Here is a 20,092-nt window from a genome sequence, read left to right on the forward strand (position 1 = left end):
TTCTTAGTATCAGTCTCTGAGAGATGACTGTATTAGAATGTGGGTTGGATCACAGGTTCTTTCATGGATGATTATGAGTCAGAATTAGAAGCCATACTTCCTAGAGGTCAACCAAAAGACCTTTTCCAAATTAATACACACAAAGTATTATCACTGTAATCAATTAATTCCTCTTACACAAAGCAAAATGCTATTTTTTATACAGCATAGTAAAGAGCTACAATTAGAACAATCTTCTCTCAGTCTGGATTCATTTTTCCTGCAGCAAACACAGTGGTTCTTCTGGAGATTAAGAAAAACGTTGTATCAGTAGGCATAAAGGAAGGAAGGAAGAAAGAAAGGAAGGAAAGAGACGTTAGGCGATTTGATTCCTAGCTCTTCCTCTTGGTTTTCACTTTGACCTCACAGCACTCATTTCCTAATTTTAAGCCAGTGACATCCTGTATTTCACAACATTTGCAAGAGGAAAAAGGAAAAATAAAACTATTTCTACAGTATTAAAGGTGTCCTGAATATAAAAAATGCCATCATTACACTATCATTGCTGCATATCATATTTCAAGAGCAAAGCAATCATTGTTACATCAAGTCTTCTGTTACTCTTTGCTTTAAGGTCTCAAATTGACTTTCTATATGTGCATCCTTCTATATATATGAGAGTGAGTTCTAAACTTCTCTCTCTGTTTAAGTCAATATCAATATGATTACTTTTTACTATGTGGACTTTGAAGTTAAGAATGAAACATAACATTCTACTTAGTGTTTCCCTATGATTCTCAGTGTTTTATCTGCAAAAAAAATAAAAAGAGTCATCCAAGGGATAAAAATAAAGAAAAAGGCAGAGGATAAATAAAAGAAAGAATGAAGAATAAGTTAAACTAGAGATTGAGATAGATACATAGAATTTGATATGGCTATAATGAAAATGAAAGAATTGCAGATATAGAGAAGCCAAACCTCAAGAGATGTGCATAGAGAAACCAGAACACACACACCAAAAGTAGCAGAGAAACTGCACTTGTATACTGAGAAAAAAACAGTTATTAAAAAAAAAATTTAGGAACAGACCTTTGTCTGGAAACAATTTGATCTTGTAAAATTTAAAACAAAATTCATGTATTTATCTTATAGTTCTGTGAATAGAGGCATAACTTCTTTTGTACTTGTTCGTTCTGATGGCCAAATAGAATCTAATCAAGGGTCAAATCCACCTTGTAGGTCCCCAAATTTCCAACTCCAAGTCTATTAATAAGTGCAGCCTTACATTTAAACATCAGTATGTAATGGATTTTTGTTGAATTTTAGCATAGATCTGTGTATATTTTAAACAAAAAATAAAATGAAATCAGATAAATGCAAGTATTTCCTCACCGATATTATGAAATTTCTGTGGCTTATTTTCTGCCCCTTTATCATCCTTCATAGTTGTATAAATCGATGGTTAACTTAGCGACGTGCTCTTTGCTGGCAGGAACAGCTGCTCTCTAGGTTAGCTGCGGTGATATGGGTTGGTTTACCAATTACTCAGAAACATTTCTTATCTCAGCACTTAAGTCGTCAGGTCTCAGGGAAAAGTTGAATCTTGTTCTGGACACCACAGCAGCTCCAGTGGTCACTGTAGAATTCTGCCATGCTGGACACTTAGCTTATCTGTCTCTGCTTCTCTCTGTGTTTGTGTCTACCTTGCTTCCATCTTGGCTTCTGTTTAATCATGGTTTTTACTGCCGGATAGCATCTGCATACTCTCTTCTTGTGTATTTTTCAGTTACTATAATATTCATAAACTTCCACCTGTGCCTGTGTGTGTGTCTGTGTATCTAATTCAAAAACTGTAAGAGAAGAAGTGTTTTGATCAATCAATCATCGTCTTGGTAGGACTTGCACCAGCACCCAAAATAGCAGCCTGTAGCTCAGGCACTGGTCTCCACTCCATTCAGTTGAGACCATGGTGGCCATTCACCTGGTATAAGACATGGAGATCTATGTGTAAAGAATCGTCTGCAGTTGCTTTTATCAGAATGAGTCTGAGGGTGGGTGTGGTGATCATTCATGCTCACGATCTGTCTAATATAGTAGCATTTATATATTTCATGAGTTCTAAACATTTTACAAGTTGGTACGACCATGCTAGGTAACCTACATAATTTATGGAAGATTCTACTTTGTCTCCTAGATGTCCTTGAAGTGAGAAGCACTTAGGAAAACATTTGCTTTGAGTGCATTGCATAGCATTACACTAGGAGGTAAGCAATTAGGAGATATCTACCGATCCCATTCATTTGACTTAATGCAGCTTTCACTGGAAACCGAGTTCTCTATTGTCAAGTTCATTGCACATGACATCATGGTACACTGCCTTTGACCATTTATTTAAATATGGAATTAAGAAGTGAGACTTTTTGTGGCTTGTGGAAAAGACAATAGTAAATTACATTGGGATTAGTTCATTCTTACTTTGAGGGAAAAAAGTAAACAAATGAACATATAAACAAAACAATTATTTTATAAAACTTTAGTGAACCCATACTTGTAATTCTATATTTATCTGTGATTACAAATCTGCAAAAATGACTTAAAAGTTTTAGAAAGGTCCAAAAACAAAGAAAATAAGCTTCTACAGGGGAAATATTGAACAATGCAATTTTTGTTTTTGTCTGAAAAAGTAAAGATTAAATTCATAAGAACAGGGCAAGGCAGACATAACGAATATAGAATTCTTTGTCAAATCCCAGCAGCAGAACTTCTTCAAATGATGTTACTCAAATAGGAGATACAAGATAGAAACATATGTAAGTTTAAGGAAGGTTTTGGTAATTTCCTGGAAGGTAAAATGGTTGGAGAGGATGCCAGAAGTTTTGAGATATTAATAGTGTATTACTAAAATTTTGATTTTAAACACTTCTTTTCCTAAGTATAAAAATAACGCGCTGTCATAAGAAATGTAGAAAATGTGGGAAATGAATAGAGAAGAAAGGAAAATTAAAATAAGCTACTCTCAGGTGTAATCACTTCCAGGCTAATTATATCTGAAGAGTTTAGTGTAACTACCAAATAAAATGTAGAGCAAAGGCCAATCTGGTGTATATACATGTAGGTATACATATAACATAGCATCTACAATTTTGAACCTGTTTAAAAATTCAACACTAGACCATAAGAATTTCTCTATGTCATCAAAAACATTTGGTGAATATATTTTTAATCACTCCCTATTTCAATACAGTGTCAGTTTTTGATAAATTTTGTGTTCTTGATTCTTGGTGAAATTCATCTTTTTTCACGTTTGTTAGTCATTTACATTTCTTTTTGTAAGAATTATTTATTCACGTAATTTCTCCACTTTTTTCCTGGATTCATCAATAATTTTTTAGAATTTTTTGGTTTTGGAAAATAGAATAAAATTTGACCTCTCAAAAACTAAATATTGGGCCATAAAACAAGAAATTCTTCACCAAAAGGATGTGGTAGGATGAAATCTCACTGAAGGAAGTAGTACACACACTGTGACATACACACACATCTATTCGCGCACACACACACTCTCTCTCTCTATATATATGTACGTATATGTGTATTCTGATGACCAATATTCAGGCAAAGGGAAAAATCAACATCTTTGTTTCACTGGTGTGCTATGTTACAGTCAACAAATGACTTTTTGTCAACTCCCTTCCAGGTCATTATAGCAGATGCTGTTGGTACCCTGTCCATAGTCCCTTATCTCTCTGGAACTTTCCCATCTACTATAGCTTTCTGTGTCTTTCTCTCTGTATGAGGGCTTTTCCTCTCTCCTGAGCCCTGCTTGGTGCATACACAGTGGAGTAGACTCAGAAATGTCAAAGGAGTTAATGCCTTACAAGAAACTCTCAGTCAATGAGAGGAAAGAGTTGGTGTGTAACATCCCAGCTTCCTTTCCCTTCGTGAGACAATTCTGATTTGTTCTATAGACTCCCTCTGAGGGTTCCCCCATGGGGATCCTCATGTGGACAAGGGATAACTCCATGCATGAATGCACTCTTCATTGGTCTTCTTCCCTTCTCTGTCTCACTCTGTATCCTCTTACTGTACTTCCCTCTCAAATCAACCACTTGCATTCAAAATCTTGTCTAAGAGTCTGGTTTTGCAGGAACCAAATTATTGTGGTCATAAACAATAAAAGGTGATAAGTTTTTAGAGTAGGTGTTTAGAAGAAAATTGGAAGTTTTAGACCAACATATTAATACAAAAAGAAAACCAGATGTGGCTTTACTATTGTTGTTGTTTTCTCACCATAGTTTTACCAGGCCTTATTTGACTGCTCATCCCCCCTCTGGTTCTGAGGTAGTGAGGCAGCCTGGTGTTCAGGAAAGACCCTTGGAATAGGCATACACAGTGTTCTTTCCTGTCCTTACTCCACCACTCGTCGTCCTCTAACGTCTCAGAACCTCAGTTTCTTCATCTATAAAATAGGAGTGAAATACCTGCTTTTCCAACCTCACAGGCTTTTGCAAGCCTTAAATGAGATTCTTTTGGGGAGAGTGGTTTCTAGGGTATAGGAGATAACAAGAACTGGTATCAAATTTATGCCGGAGCTTTGATCTCCTCTTCACGCTTCTTTTGCTGTTAATGTGTTTATATATATGATAACTTAGCCCAATGTCCTTCAGAGTTCCAAGTGCTGAAGCTCAGGACCTAAATGTCATGAATGTTATTTGCATTCCACTACGGATGCACAAAGACTGGCAGTTAACTGTCCCTGTGGTGAGGAGGAAAAAGTACAGTTGGTCTTCTCCTCGTGGAGGTCTCTGCAGCAGCGGGAGCCCCAAATATAGTCCTCCTTCAAAGGAAGCTGCCCAACAGCAGAAGTCCTCTCATCATACCTAATCAATCAGGAAGTTCAAAGCATACAGTTCCCCCACTTAAGAGAAGTTGGGAGGAGGGCTCTGTAGCCACAACATTTTGGAGCCGGATATTCTTGCTTCCTCTAGAAGCAGCCATCTGGAATCGCTATTACTAAAGCAGACAGATCCAATTACAAGCCTCTATTTGTTGGGGAAACTCCTGACAGCTTTCAAAAGAAACTCTCTTCCAGGGAGCCAAGGCCTGGCTGGTTACCTGTGAGAAATAAACCCAGGTACAAAGATGGGTTTTCAACCAAAGCAAAAATGAAAAGGAAGGAGAAATGGAAATAAATTAGACCTTGTGATTTTTTTATTCAAATCATCTTTCAATAAAATGAGACTTCTATAACTTCTTTTTTAAAGATGACAGAATTTGGTTTTCTTCCACACCAGAGAGGGAGCAATCAAGCTCGAGTTACAAAGCGAGGAAAAAGATGAAAGTTTAGAAAGCCTTAGAACCTTGCTGACTTACAGGCAGAAGGCCGGGGACAGGCTGAAAGGCAGGAAACAATGATTACTATTTGTGCTCTCTTTCATAGTTTCCACTTTGGTTAAACTAACTGGAAGGAAACAAGTGATTAGGTTACTTGTGTCATCACTTACATCAGTAGTTTTATTTTTGAAAAAAACATCATTACCCTTTTTTATTCAAGGAGAATGAGAATCATTGCCTGATCTTATTTTATGTCACAAGATAAAGGTTTGGGTTACAAGGACAGGGGAACACTGAAATCTGCACTGGTGTATACAGTAGTTGATCATAGAGGTGGTTGTGAATATAGTATTAGAGACCAGAGGTTACAGATCACAGTAAACAAAATATTTTCTATGGAACTCTATCTTCATACCTGGTTTTGTTTCTTTCTGTTCTTTTACATTCACAGAGTCAATAAGGAACATCTTTACAAACGCAAAATCTTTCATACAGCACTTTTCTTTTCTTTTTCTTTTTTTGGCCTCTATGAATTCTATTCATCCTTTCAAAAAGTGCCCTGATCAAGGTACTTTTTAAAAACAAAATAAAACAAAAAAAGGGCTGAGCACCCACCATGCTAGCCATCGGACTGGACATCGTATACATTCATTCGTGTTCCTGTGAAGTAGAGGTTGTTACCTGGTAATGCAGATGGAGAAACTGATTTCCTCTACCTGCGAGTTCCTCCAACACTTAGAGTCCACAGCACAAAAGTTAGCACTTCAATGTGGCACCTGTATTGTTCAATAATTGTTTTCAGTGGATTTATCTTTGTTCTAAACAAGGTTTTCAACCATTTGAAGCCTGAGACATTGTGGAATATTGAGTAGAGGCTCAATAAATGTTTCTAGGTGGTCACATCTCAGGTTTATCATCTTGTAATTCATTGTGACTTTGGTCTACTCTTAATATCAAAGAAGTTTGATGCCAGTGATCAGGAAATGAAAAAAGCCATAGGCAAATATAAAACCTCATTTTCAGCTATATGACTTCAGTATAAAATATAATCTCATTGCTTTCCTGTCCAATGTTATTGGACCAAAGGGAGGGAAAGGTAGTGGCATTGAAGAGAAAGACCTTCTGCTTCATAGTCATACAGTGTAAAGAAAGATCTGGTATCACTCTAGAGATGCCTATGTAAAGTATAATCCAGTGTTCCTCAAACCACCTGTGGTGAAAGGTCAGTTTTCTTTCTCCTTTCCAATCCATTCTGGAGTAATATTTTTGTAAAATACACTAAAATTAATTACTAGAAAAATGAAATGGAAAAAGAAAAATACAAAATATGTCTCATTTGTTTTTTACTCTCAGATTCAATAGACAAAATTACCTTGCCAAATTGCCACGAATGCTTACTCTGAATTTCTGACTGACCTAGTCACTGACTAGTAGCGTATAGTCTGTGGACCAACCTAGTCTGCAGACCCACACAGGGAGAAGGACTGGTATAAATCTTAATCCTACCTACAGAATGGTCACTTATTAATACAAGCAACGAAAACCCCCAAACAACAAACAAAGAAACAAAAACCACATTTTTTTGGGGGATCTCTTCCGCCAGCTAGAGAAATGGACTTGGGGTGGCACGCCAGTGCAAGGGCTTGAACAGCTGATTCTCTCTGCTCCTCTTTTTTGTTTTTTCTTCACTTTTGTCTTGTGTAATGTAAGTAACCCTCTTTTTCGTTACATTCCACTTCCTCAGTAATGTTCAAGTCTTGTGAATAAAAATCTCATAGAGAATTTTTTCGTATTTCCTTGCTTCTGGTATTCTTAATAAGCAATCTCTAGTTAGGTCCTGTATTTTGATTTTACTAAGCGTTATAAGACAGTAGGTAAATCTTATTTTATATTCAACACTTTATAATGCTTTCAAGAGTTAGTTCAAAAGAGGCTTTCCTAACCACCAGTAACAATGACATTAGATGAATTCCCTAGTATGACAACTATCACCTTCTTTGAAGTTAATGCCAAACTTAATTTAAAAAATGATATAACGTGTAAATTCAACAAAAAGAAAGGGAGATTGAAATGAATTTTATTGACAAACACCTCAAGTTTGTTCAGGAGTTATTTCTACAATATATAAGCATATCTATAATTGATCAAATAGCAACATAAGTCCTAACATTGCCACCTGGTGGGAATGTCAGCACAGTGATGATACATACATACCAGAGGTACCATACGATGAATTGATAGTAGCTAACATCATAAAGAAGAATATCTTTCATGTAATTGTTTTTCACTATACAATTCCTAGTGTGATCAACTCCTCTTTCAACCAAATCTAAACTAAAGAAGAAAAGTAAGAAAATCTTGCTCAATTACTTCTAGATATTGGAGACACTTTTATGTACATTCTCTCAATCTTAGTTTCATCTTTTTGAGACTGATATAGAATTTTTCTTCATCTATTACCTACAAGGAACTAAGTTCTAATAAATTACTTCACTTTCTTAGGTGCTGTAGGAAGATGTGAACAGTGCAAAAAAATAGCCAAGAGTTGTCCTTGTCTATGTTTCCACTGAATATTTTATTATTATTCGTATGTATTAAAAGTTAAGAATTTATTATGATAGGGACTTTATTATTTCTTGACAAGTGTTAGGTGCCTAAGTGGAATGTAGAATGTGCAATCTGTAACAATAAACAACTAAAATTTTAATGTTAGTTACTTGTTTCACTAATGTTAGATAAGAAAAATAATACATTTGACTGTCAAAGCATTTGTCAGCATGCAGCATTTCAATAACTATAAAACAAATCAAATATATTAGAATACACATATAACGAACGTGCTATATTAGAACAGATTTTAGAGGTCATTAAAGATAGGCAATGATTTGTACAAGGGACAAAGAAATCGGGGATATGGCAAATCTAACAACATCAATAATATTCCTGAGTTCATGTCCTTAGTAGTCAGTTGTGAGCATTCAGTTCTTCATCCTACTGAACGTAAACCCTTACATAAGCCTTACTATCCAGAGATCAAAGACCACACGGCATTTAGGTAGAAAGCTGGCAAGCGAAACCAGTTCTCTAAAAAAAAACAAGTACCTCCTGTTAGGGAGAAAAGGCAAAAAGAGTGGTGAATTGCTATTTGTTTTCTTCTCACGCTTTGAGTGTGAGTAGGAGCAAGGCCTTTCAATGACAGAAATGTCAATTGGTCAATGGGGAGGAATAGAAAACAAGAACATAAAAGCAAATCATAATAACATGAATTTCAGATAAGTCTCTGGTGAGGCATTTCAACATATTGCAATATGTTGGGAATTTCCAATTTGCTAATATTTTCCCTAGTTTAACCATTTTCTTCTATAATACCACATCAATAAGTTTTTCAGTGTTGATTAATGAAGGGAGCCGAAAATAATATAATTCAAGGGTGAGTACAACTGACATTTATCTTCCTGTGAGAGATATGGTGAGATCTCTCTTGTGGTGATACCAAGAGTCATCTTTGTGCTCTTTATGTGAAGGCTGAGATTACATTAGAGAGCAGAAATTAGGTATTTTCCTTTCTACTAACATTCTTTGTAGTCCTTTACCAAGAGATTTTAGAGGAAAATAGGCTAACGCTGTTGGCACAGTTGTTCAATTCTGAACACCATCTTGTCATCACTTTGGAACACAGAGCTGTTCTAGATGAACTTTTTAGGTTATTTCTAGCTTTGTTTCTAGAAATAAAGACAATAAATTAATTTTTCTTTTAAAACAAACAAACAAACAAACAAACACAAATCACAATCCAAACACCTTATTCAATCTCCAAGAATGACTCTTGTTACAAGCATCTAGTTGTTGAAGGTAAATATGAATGTTTTTCTTGAAACTTTTGCATAATCAGATACTTTGAAAACTAAGGAGGCTACTTTCACGGAGGAAAAGCAATACAGACATATGCTTTAAATAGGTAAAAGGTTAACAATTGTTTTGCTTTTAGCATAGTGTGCTATTTATAAAGACAAATTTACAATTGCCTACGTGATTTATGACTTTCTGAGTACTGACATTTCAACATATGTTTTAAAGCAATGTGAAGGAAAGAAAAAGAACAATATTGCATAACTTTGCCTATTAAAATTGAGAAAGGAGGGTAGGTGGTTACCTTTTATTAGGTACTGGCTAACACGCCAAACATAGAATTAGTTGCTTAACACTCACGATCTCATTTAGTTAATCATTACTTTTGGACACAGGCAACATTGTGTAATCGAAAGAGTGCTAGGAAAAGGTAAAGAGAAAGTCTGGGTTAGTGTGCAGGCATCAGTTGGGTGGAATGGAGCAGAAGAGTTCCAGAAATAGTAAATCTGGTTTATTGAATTTGGTCATTCACACAGAAATTGAAAGTACTCAGGATGATGGAATCCTTAGAAACTGGTGTAGCCTTTCTTTACACTCAAGTCGCATGATAGCATATAGGAGAGGATCGGGAGCCAAGACTCATATTTTTCAATAAATATGGAGGAGAGTCCAGGAATCTATAAACAGTAGTAAAAAGGGAAATAGGAATGTATGTGTTTTCAGTCAGAGCGATGGAAATCCTTGGAAGAGAGTAACTGAGCCAAGGGCATGAAGAGCAGAGTCTGAGAACACTGTGAGGGGAGGTGGGGGGGAAGGGTGCTGAGATCATAACAAGACAAAACTTGTCTGGGTGATGACCTGAAATGACGGAACTGTGAAGCTGGTTTTCAATATGACTCCTGTAAAGTGCCTGCAGGTGTCCAGAGGGCTGTTCAAGGCTTGAGGACAGCATAGTCTGCGGTCCGGCGCATGATGGCTGAGACTGGCGGAAACTTAGTCCTGCAGAAAATGTCGCCCTGTGCGCTTTGAGATCCAGGTGGAGTCTGTGGTCCAGTGAAAAAGAGAGCCTGTGACTGGGTTGCTAAATGCTGAAAACAGTGCAGGATGGGCCTTGAAAGAACCTGACAGCTCTAGCAGTTGATATCTTGCCCCGATGAAAGCAATGCTGGTCTCACACAGCTTGCTTTGACCGTAACAGCGTTTATTGAAACTCCTATATGCCTACCAGTACGCTAAGGATTTTATATTTGTTAGTTCATCAATTTCTCTCAACGCTCCTATAATACGTGTACCATTATCTGTATTTCTCAGATGAAGAAACTTAGGCTACTACTGGTAGAATGAAAATTTAAATCTAGGCCTCTCTCATTTCAAAGCCTGAGCTTTAAACCCCCACATTATACTGTTTCTCTAACTAAGATTCTCTTTGTTTTGAGCTCGTATTTGGGCTACATATACATTTTCACTGTGTTTATACCTCAAACACTCAGGGTTAACGCCCGATTTCAGTCTTACATTCCCATGTTTATCCTAGAGGGAAGAACATTTAACTCGAGTGGAAGAAAGATTTCATATACTCTTCAGCAAAATGGAACCACTCATATATAGAAAAGATCTATTAAACCCTGGCCACAATGAAAAAGGGGTCTTTCTTTACAAGTCCCTTAAAAATTAGAACTAGCAGTGATAAATTCAATTATCTTTTCCTAGATGAAAGAGGAAACTTAAGAAAGAACCAAAACTGGGTGTAGAAAAGCAGATGAAGACATGGAACTGAAGTACAATTTTCTCATTACTCTGTCCAGGAGACAGCCTTCTAGAACTCACAGAAACCTCTTCCTTTGTTGAGATACCAGAAAGGATTTTTTTCTTTCAATTTGTAGGCCAATCAACTTTAGGTATACCTAATAGCACCTTGTAAAATCTAAGCAGTTTAAACAGCAGGCCTTGTCCTCATGTGATTGGTTTTCTAAGTCACTGCTTCTTTAAAAGGCTGAATTGATCTTTTCTATCTTGACTCTGGTAGAAATCTGAGGTTTTTCTGGTAAAATGACAAGTACTAAGACTATTAAACTACTTTCTTTGATTTTTAAGGGCAGAGTGGGTTTTCCTTCCCTTCTTTTAGACAGAAACTTGAAAAATAAAGTGAAATATTTTTTCAAGAATGACTCATACCAAAACCTTTAAAGATAGCCATTAAATTTTGTTGTACTGGTAGTCCTGCATGAAATGGATTTGAATTTGATTCTCCTTTATCTTCCTGTTAATACACAGTATTAAGCCGGAGGCACTCACAGAAAAAGAATTTACAAAGTGAGAGGCCATCAACCTTCTTGATCAGCTATTAACATTAAATTTTACTTGTTTTTAATGGATTTAATCTTCTTAATCAATTGTTATAAGCATTGGATAGATTGGGAAGAGTCCCTGCATACGGAGCACGTAATGCTGGGGACTCGAAGAGAAATTATGGCAATAGTTTGTTTTTATGTTTCTCCCACTACCAAAGTGACGATCATGATAGAAAGAGTTTCTCAGTAGTATGTGGTATTGCTCTCAAACTATCTGTATGTAAAAAATATTTAGCTTTCAATTTTTTTCTTGACCATTGAAGGGAGAAATTTCATAGAGCAAATAACAAAATAATAGTGATTAAACTCTAAATTAAATCAGGAATTTGGTTGGGGAAAGTGCTGGAGAGGGTGGAAGGGAAGATAAAAATGCTAGTGAATTTTAATGTATACTCAGATCAGCAATGCTACTCATTAATGCTATTCTTAAATCTGCAGAAGACTAGTCTACAGATCTCCTAATTATTGCCTTATATAAAGAAGCTGAGAAACGTGTCATTGCTATGGCTTATATTCCTTCTCTTTTGTTTTATGCTTATGTTTAGCAACTGTCATGGGGATGGGTGGAAATGGTGGCAGTACTTTTTTCATTGCTCTTAAAGTTGTGGATGACAAAGTATAAGGTGAGTTCTGATATGAGTGTCAACGTCATCTTTTTTTTAATCTGCCTTTGTCATTCTATTTAATGTATTTGCTTCATAGGCACTGTGTGTGAAAGAATTCAGAGTAGCAAGCCTCCAGGAAAGGAAGTTCAAAGTGTTTAAAGTAGGATAGGGAATTAAAATGCTATTGTTGCAGGAAGAGGCAGCCTTTCTATCTGTCCATCCTCGTCTCTGGTGAAGAGGAGATCTTTTTGCATAATAAAACAACAAAGTTATGCCATGAGCAGCAATTAGTTTTAGAAAAATAAACATTTATTTTATATGCGCTCAACACTGAGTAATGGAGCCCTCCTAGCATAGAGTGAAAATCTGATTGTCACAGGCTCAAGGAAGAGATCTAGGAGATTCCACAGTACGAGATATTAGGGGCTGAAGCAGGATGAGACCTGGAAGGTGCAAGCCAAGTAGGTAGAAAAGGAAGAAGAGAGGGAGACCAAGTAAGAAAGAACTTCTAGTTTTCCATGTAAGATAATACTGCATGGATAGAATGTCAACGTAAAGAGAAAGTAAAGAAGTGTATTCTATCAGTCTCTGGATTCTAAGTGTGTTCATGATCAGCTATCGCTGCTCTTAACGCTTTTCAGGATTTGCATGGTATAACTACTATTTTACATCGGTATTGTGTGTTAAGGCCCAGAATGTGAGCTGTCGGAAGACAGATGTACAGTAAATTCATTTTAAAGCTCTTTACATTCATAAGATATGATCTGAATAGGACTTTACTAATCTCTGCATTTTATTTTTTCTCCTTTGGATCTGTGTCGAGGCTCTGTTCTGATTCTCCCATTTCCTATCTGCTCCAGCGTATTTTCAACTTTGGCACCCAGGTGACCGTGGCTTAATTCCGTGGTTCGGGGTTTGTGTCCTTGCTGGTGGAGCATTTTCTACCCTGAGCTCTTTTGTTTCTCCTCAGGGACTATGTCCCTGGACTCCCTTTGTGGTGATGAAGACCCAGGTCCTGCTGTGGCCTTGGAGGATGAGGCCCTGAGAGAGAGGGGCTCTTTGAAGCCCTACGACTAGTAAAATTATTAATGAGAAAAATATTTAAATGATACTGAATGAGATAAATGAAAAAAGAGATTATAGAAAAGCTCTATCATTCAACCTATCTTATCAGTGAAGGGGAATACCCGGTTAACTCAATCCACTGGGTTCTGGTCTCCCAGAACCAGCATGACGGAGCTGGTTCCCCAGGAGAACACAATTTCTAGACCTCTCATCTTATCAGTTGAGTTTGAGATCCAAAGCTTTCGTGGGCAAGTTCTTTTAAATCCTCAGAGACCAAATGTTGTATATGTTCCTAGAACACTGAGAACAAAATAAAGGCCTTACTTATTTCTATGACTAAGGAATTGTCCTGAATCCTGAACCTGATTAAGAAATCACAGAAAAAGCAAATTACAAAACAAAGATGCTTAAATACTAAACAATGAATTGTGAAATTTAATCTTACAGAATAATGATAGAATAATAGCAAATGGGATTTATTCAGGAATGTAGGGATGGAGAACTGAAAAATCAATTAAAATAATAGAGTACTTCACCAAAAGAAAAAAATCAGATTTCGCAATAAATTCAATAAAGCATTAGATAAAATTCAGTACGTATTTCTGATTTTATAATCTTAGTAAAATAGAGAGAAAGAGCAGTCCTTAACCTGACAAATATACATTTTAAACTAGCCAGCATCATATTTCTGAGTCAAATACTGAAAGAATTCTTATTAAAATAGAAAAAATGGACAGAACCTATGATTTCACCACTATCATTTATCATATTCTGAAAACTTTGAGATAGTGCAATTGACAAGAAAAGAAAGGCAAGAACCACAAACATCACAAAAAACCAACAAAATTATCATTACTTACCACTAATTTGATAGCCTACGTGGAAATGTTAAAAAGTCTAGTGGAAAAGATAGAAAAAATAGTTAGACAATTCAGGAAAATTGTTAATTTACAAAGTTATTTTTAAAAAATCCAGTAGTTTTTCATATGCCAAATATAAATTAGAAAAATATAATGAGGAACATTCCAGTAAAATATCAGCAAAAACCATAAAGTAAATGGTTAGGAATAAATTTAAGAAGAAATGTACAAGAAATATAAAAAGAAAACTTTAAACCCATATTGAGTTATAAACAATAGCATTTTAAAAACATAAATTACTTGAATGAAGTAAAACATATATATATATACCAAAAATTGGACAAATCATAAGGGTACAGTTTGATGAATTTTCACACAATGAACACACCCACGTATCTTTCAAAGAAACAAAGCAATTAACTATTACCATTTAGAGTTATATCTTCAGTTTGACTAGAACCAATTATTATATATTGTGTGACATTGGGACCAAGATACTGTGTAAAGTCTTGTAACCACCACTACAATCATAATATAAGATATTTCCATCACTCCAATAAGTTCCCTTAATCCTCTACAAATACCTTTCCTCCATTCCTAGCTTCTGGAAACTAATGATCTATTTTCTGTCACTAGAAATTATACAAATGGAATCACACAATATTAATCTTTTGTATCTGGCTCATTTTATTTAGTATAATGCTGTTGAGATTTGTTAATTTGTTCCATGTATCAATAATTAATTCCTTTTTGCTAATTGGTGATATTGCACTGAATGGATATATCACTACTTATTTATTCTTTCAATGTAGATTGATACATTGGTTGGTTGGTTGAAACAACCAACCAAAACTGGTTGTTTCCAGTTTTGGACATTTTATATACAGCTGCTATGAACATTCATGTACAGTCTTATGTGCATATGTTTTCAATTTTTTGGGTACAATGCAATTTTGACACTAACTACCCAGACTCAGACCAAACTTCACAGGTAAAGGGCATAGTCTTCCGCAAGACTGGCCTCACTTCAGGCAAAGGCCAGCAGCAAGTTGAGGGTTCCCAGGCCACCCACACTTTTGACAAACTGACTACAAATTCAGGGTTCCTACTACCCCTGCAGGGCAATTCTTTAGAATGACTCACAGAGTTCAGAAAAGTGCTATACTCATAATCACAGTTTTATTATAGCAAAAGAATACAAGTCAAAACCAGCCCAAAAAAGAGACACACGAGGACAAGTATGGGAGGGTCCCAAACATGAAGCTTCCATGTCCTCAGAATGCATCACTCTTCCAGTACATAGATATAGTTCTCTCACCAGGGAAATTAACCTGAACTTCAAGTGCCCAGAGTTTTTAGTGGGGTTTCATTGTGTAGTTATGATTGATTGACCATTGGCCACATGACTGAACTCAATCTTCAGTCTCCCTCCGCTCCTGGAGGTTGGGAGTGTGGACTGATATCACATGGCACTAAAACTCCGGTGCTCTAAACACATGGTTGGTCTTTCTAGCATGTTAACCTCCATCCTGAAACCATCTAGGGATCCACAATAAAGTCGTCTCCTTAGCATAATCTCAGAAGGTATGGCTCCAGGGCTCCAACATGTATAGCAAAGACACTCCTATTACTAGAGACTTCTGAGGTATAGAGGCTCTTTTCCTGAAACCAGTGACAAAGGCCAGCCAAATTCCTTATTATACAACATCGGATAATATCTAGGAATGGAATTGTATGTTCCACTTTATATGAAATCGAAAAACTTTTTTCCAAAGTGGCTGTAAAATTTTGACTTCTGATAAGCAGTACATGGATGGGAGTTCCACTTCCTCTTCATTTTTGCCATTACTTGATACAGTCGGTCTGTAAAATTTAACCATTTTACTTGGTGTACAGTGGTATCACATAATGTATTTGATTTGTATTTCCCTAATGATTAATGATGATAACTTTTCATGTGCTTTCCTGCAATTTTTAGGTCTTTGGTGAGATATCTGCTAAAATTTTGCCTTTTTTAAAAAAATTGGTTGTCTGGTAGGTTTTTTAATAGGTTCATTCTATATTTTTATTTTTTATATAACAGATTTATTGAGGTATAACTTAGATACCATACAATTCACCCATTTGAAGTGTACAATTGAATGGTTTTAGAATAGTCAATGTTATGCAAACATCACTACTGTTAGGGGTTGAGCTGTGTCCCCTCAAATGGGGGACTTCATATGTTGAAGTCCTAACCCCCAGTACTTCAGAATGTGACCTTATTTAGAGATAAGGTCCTTTTTTTTCAATTATTTTATTGAGGTCATAATGGTTTATAACATTGTGTAATTTCAGATGTACATTATTATTTACCAGTTTCTGTATAAACTGCATCATGCTCACCACCAATCTGTCAGCATATATATGTGCCCCTTGGAACAGAATTGAAAACCCAGAAATTAAACCACACATCTACAGACAGCTAATCTTCGACAAATGAGCCAAGAACATACAATGAAGAAAGCAAAATCTTTTCAACAAATGGTGTTGGGGCAAACTGGACAGCCACATGCAATAGAGATAAGGTCTTTACAAAGATAATCAAATTAAAATGAGATCATTAGGGTGGGCCCTAATCCAATATGATTTATGTCTTATAAAAAGGGGAATTTTGGACACAGAGTTATGTATAGAGGGAAGATGACGTGAGGAGACCAAAAGAGAAGATAGCCATCTACAAACTAAGGATAAAGGCCTGGAGAAGATCCTTCCTTCATAGCCCTCAGAAGGAACAAACTCTGCTGACACCTTGACCTCATACTTCCAGTCTCCAGAACTGTAAGACAATAAATTTCTTGTTTACGCCACCCCACATGTGGTACTTTATTACAGCAGTTCTAGAAAATTACTACAACTACAATCAATTTTATTACTCCCATGTACCCACTAGCAGTCACTCCAGATTTCCTACAAATCTCCTCCACCAGGCATAGGCAACCTCTTTCTGACTCTACAGATGCGTCAGTTCTAAATATTTCCATATTTAATTAGTTGAGTACTAGCTAAAATTTTTACACATCGGTTGCATCTATTACATTCCTACCAGCAGTATATGAGGGTTCCAATTCTCCACATCCTCACCAACTCTTGTTATTATCTGTCTCTTTGATTATGGTTATCCCAGTGGGTGTGAAGTAGTATCTCATTATGATTTGCATTTGCCTGATGGCTAATAACATTGACTCTCTCTTCATGTGCTTATTGTCCGTTTATATATTGTTCTTGAAGAAGTGTCTATTGTACATTAAATTGCCTTTTAATCTCTATTGAATATCAACTGACCACGTATACGTGGTGTTATTTCTGGACTCTGTCATTTGTTCTATTAATATATTTGTGTATTTAATGCAATGACTGTAGTGCCTTTATCAATTTGTTGATATTGATGTCAATACCACACTGTCTTGATCAGGGCCAGGACTACGGTGAAGCAAGTAAGGTGTCTAAATTTAAGGCACAAAATTTAAGGAGGCACTCACTCTCAGGTTTGTGCAAGTGTCAACCCTGGATTTGTATGATGCTGAGAGTGAATGAATGCTTCTTTAAATTTTGTGTCATAGGCACCTTGCTTTCCTCACTTGGTCCTGGCCCTAGCTTGATTACTATAGATTCATAATAAGTCTTGAAGTGAAGTAGTGTTAAGTCCTCAAATATTGTTCTTTTTTAAAGTTGCTTTGGCTATTCTAGGTCCTTTGAATTTTCATATGAATTTTAGAATCGTTCAATTTCTTTAAAAAAAAAAAAAACAGCCTGCTAGGATTTTGATTGAGATTACATTGACTCTATTTATTAATTTGGGAAAAATTGACATCTTAACAATATTCTATCATTTGATCCATGAATTTGGGTCTTCTTAATTAGGATATACAATGTACAGGTCTTGTATATTTTTCTTTTAATTTCCTGATATTTGTTACTAGTACACAGAATTGCAATTGATTTTAATATCTTGTACTCTACAACCTGGATGAACTCACTTATTAGTTCTAGTAGGTTTTTAAAAATTCTTTTTGTAAATTCAACAGGACTTTCTGCATTGACAATCATATCATCAGAAAATGAAAACAATTTTACCTTTTCCTTTCCAATCTGGATGCCTTTTATTTTTTTCTTTTTTTTCTGTTTTATTGTTCTAGCCAGAACCGCCAATACTTGTTGGATAGAAATTGTGAAAACAGAAATTCTTGTCTTGTCCCTGATCTTCAGGAGAAATGATTTAGTCTTTCACCGTTAGTTATAACCTTAGCCATAGATTTTTTTCATAGATGTATTTTACGAGGTTGAGCAAGTCCTTTCTAGTTCCAGTTTGCTGAGAACTTTTATCAGGAATGAATGTTGGATAGAGTTAATAGATATTTTTCCGCAATATCTCTTAAGATGATCATATGATTTTTCTTTTTAAAAATTTATTAATAGGGTGAATCACATAGATTTATTTTTGAATGTTAAACCACACTTGCATTCCTGAGTTAATTCCTTTGATCAAGACGTGTTATTCTTTTTAATATTTTTTTGGACATGATTTGCTTCAAGTTTGCAAGGTATTTTTGCATCTCTGTTCATGGAGGATATTTGTCTGCAGTTTCCATTTCTTATTAGGGCAATGCTGGCTTATAAAATGGGTTGGGATATATTAATTTTTCCCTGTTTTTTCAGGTAATAGAAGAAGTTTCGTAGACTTTGTGTTATTTCTTCCTTAAATGTTTCACAACATGAAAAAAGCCATCTGGGCCTAAAGTTTTATGTGGCCCATAAAGTTTTTAACTAAAAATTTAATGTATCTAAGAGCTATCTACTCAGGCCTCTATTTTTTATATAATGAGCTTTGATCATTGGTGTCTTTTAAGGAATTTGCCCATTTCATTTAAGTTGTAAAACTTATTGGCATAAGTTGTTCTCTTCCTGGCCTCAGATAGATTTCTCACACACATGCACTAATCAGTACTCAGCTGAATATTCTAGAGGGATATGAGACCCTCTGAAGACCACCAGAGTTCTCTTTCTGTGTAGCTATCTTTTCTCCAGAACTCTTCTCTAGAACACAGCCCTGCAAACTCCAGCTGCCCTGGCTGCCCTGGCTGTGTAGCACCATCACTTCAGCTCAGGTGTTGGCAGGCTCTGCCTGGGTTCCTCTTTCCTGCTCTGTGGCAGTGCACTTTCCTCCACCCAGTACGGTAGGCTATCAAAGGGCTTGCATCCTTCGTTTCCTCTCTCTCATGCGTCACTGTCTCTTCTTGCCTGATGTCAGTATCGTGAGAACTGTTGTTTCATGTATATTGTCTGGGTTTTAGACTTTTCAGAAGTGAGGGTTTATTTAGTCCTTGTTTTTTCATTTTGGCTGAAAACAAGTATTCTATAACATACTATTAAGTTAAAAAAAGTAGCACCCAAAGTACATATATACTATGACATGTACATGATATGTATATAAATAGAGAAGAAAGCTAAAAAGATAAGCACCAAAATATTTATAATATATATGGTCAAGTATTGATATTGCATATATTGATATTGATATTCCGTTTTTTTTGCTTTCTAAAGTTTTCCATAGAGACCATATATTGATTCTATAATAAAAATAAACCATCGGTGTTATAACAATAGAAAAATAGAATTAAATGAGAGACCTAGAAATGAACACAGCTTCAAATATGGAATTTTCAATGCAGAATAATGTAGGGCAATTATTTTTCCTGTTTATTCATCATATTTCTATGAATGGAAGCCTGAGATTGCATTTGATTTTTTTTATAGCATCAATATCTCATTATTGACTTATTTTGAGTCTACAGTCAAAAACTCTCCCAGATCTTTTCTCAGGAATTGCTTTTCAGCCCAAATTTTCTGGCTCCATTCCTTTTTATTGTTTTAGAAAACTTTAAGCATCTTCTATACAAGAACTGTATTATAATTATTTGATAAAAATAAAATCTAATTAAAATAAAAAAACATATGCATGGAAGTAGTTTAAATAGCTAAATAATTAAAAAATAAATTATCCCTGCCC

This window comes from Ceratotherium simum, chromosome 15 (genome assembly GCF_057802395.1).
Source record: "Ceratotherium simum simum isolate JZ-2026a chromosome 15, ASM5780239v1, whole genome shotgun sequence".
In the NCBI taxonomy this organism is placed as follows: domain Eukaryota; kingdom Metazoa; phylum Chordata; class Mammalia; order Perissodactyla; family Rhinocerotidae; genus Ceratotherium; species Ceratotherium simum.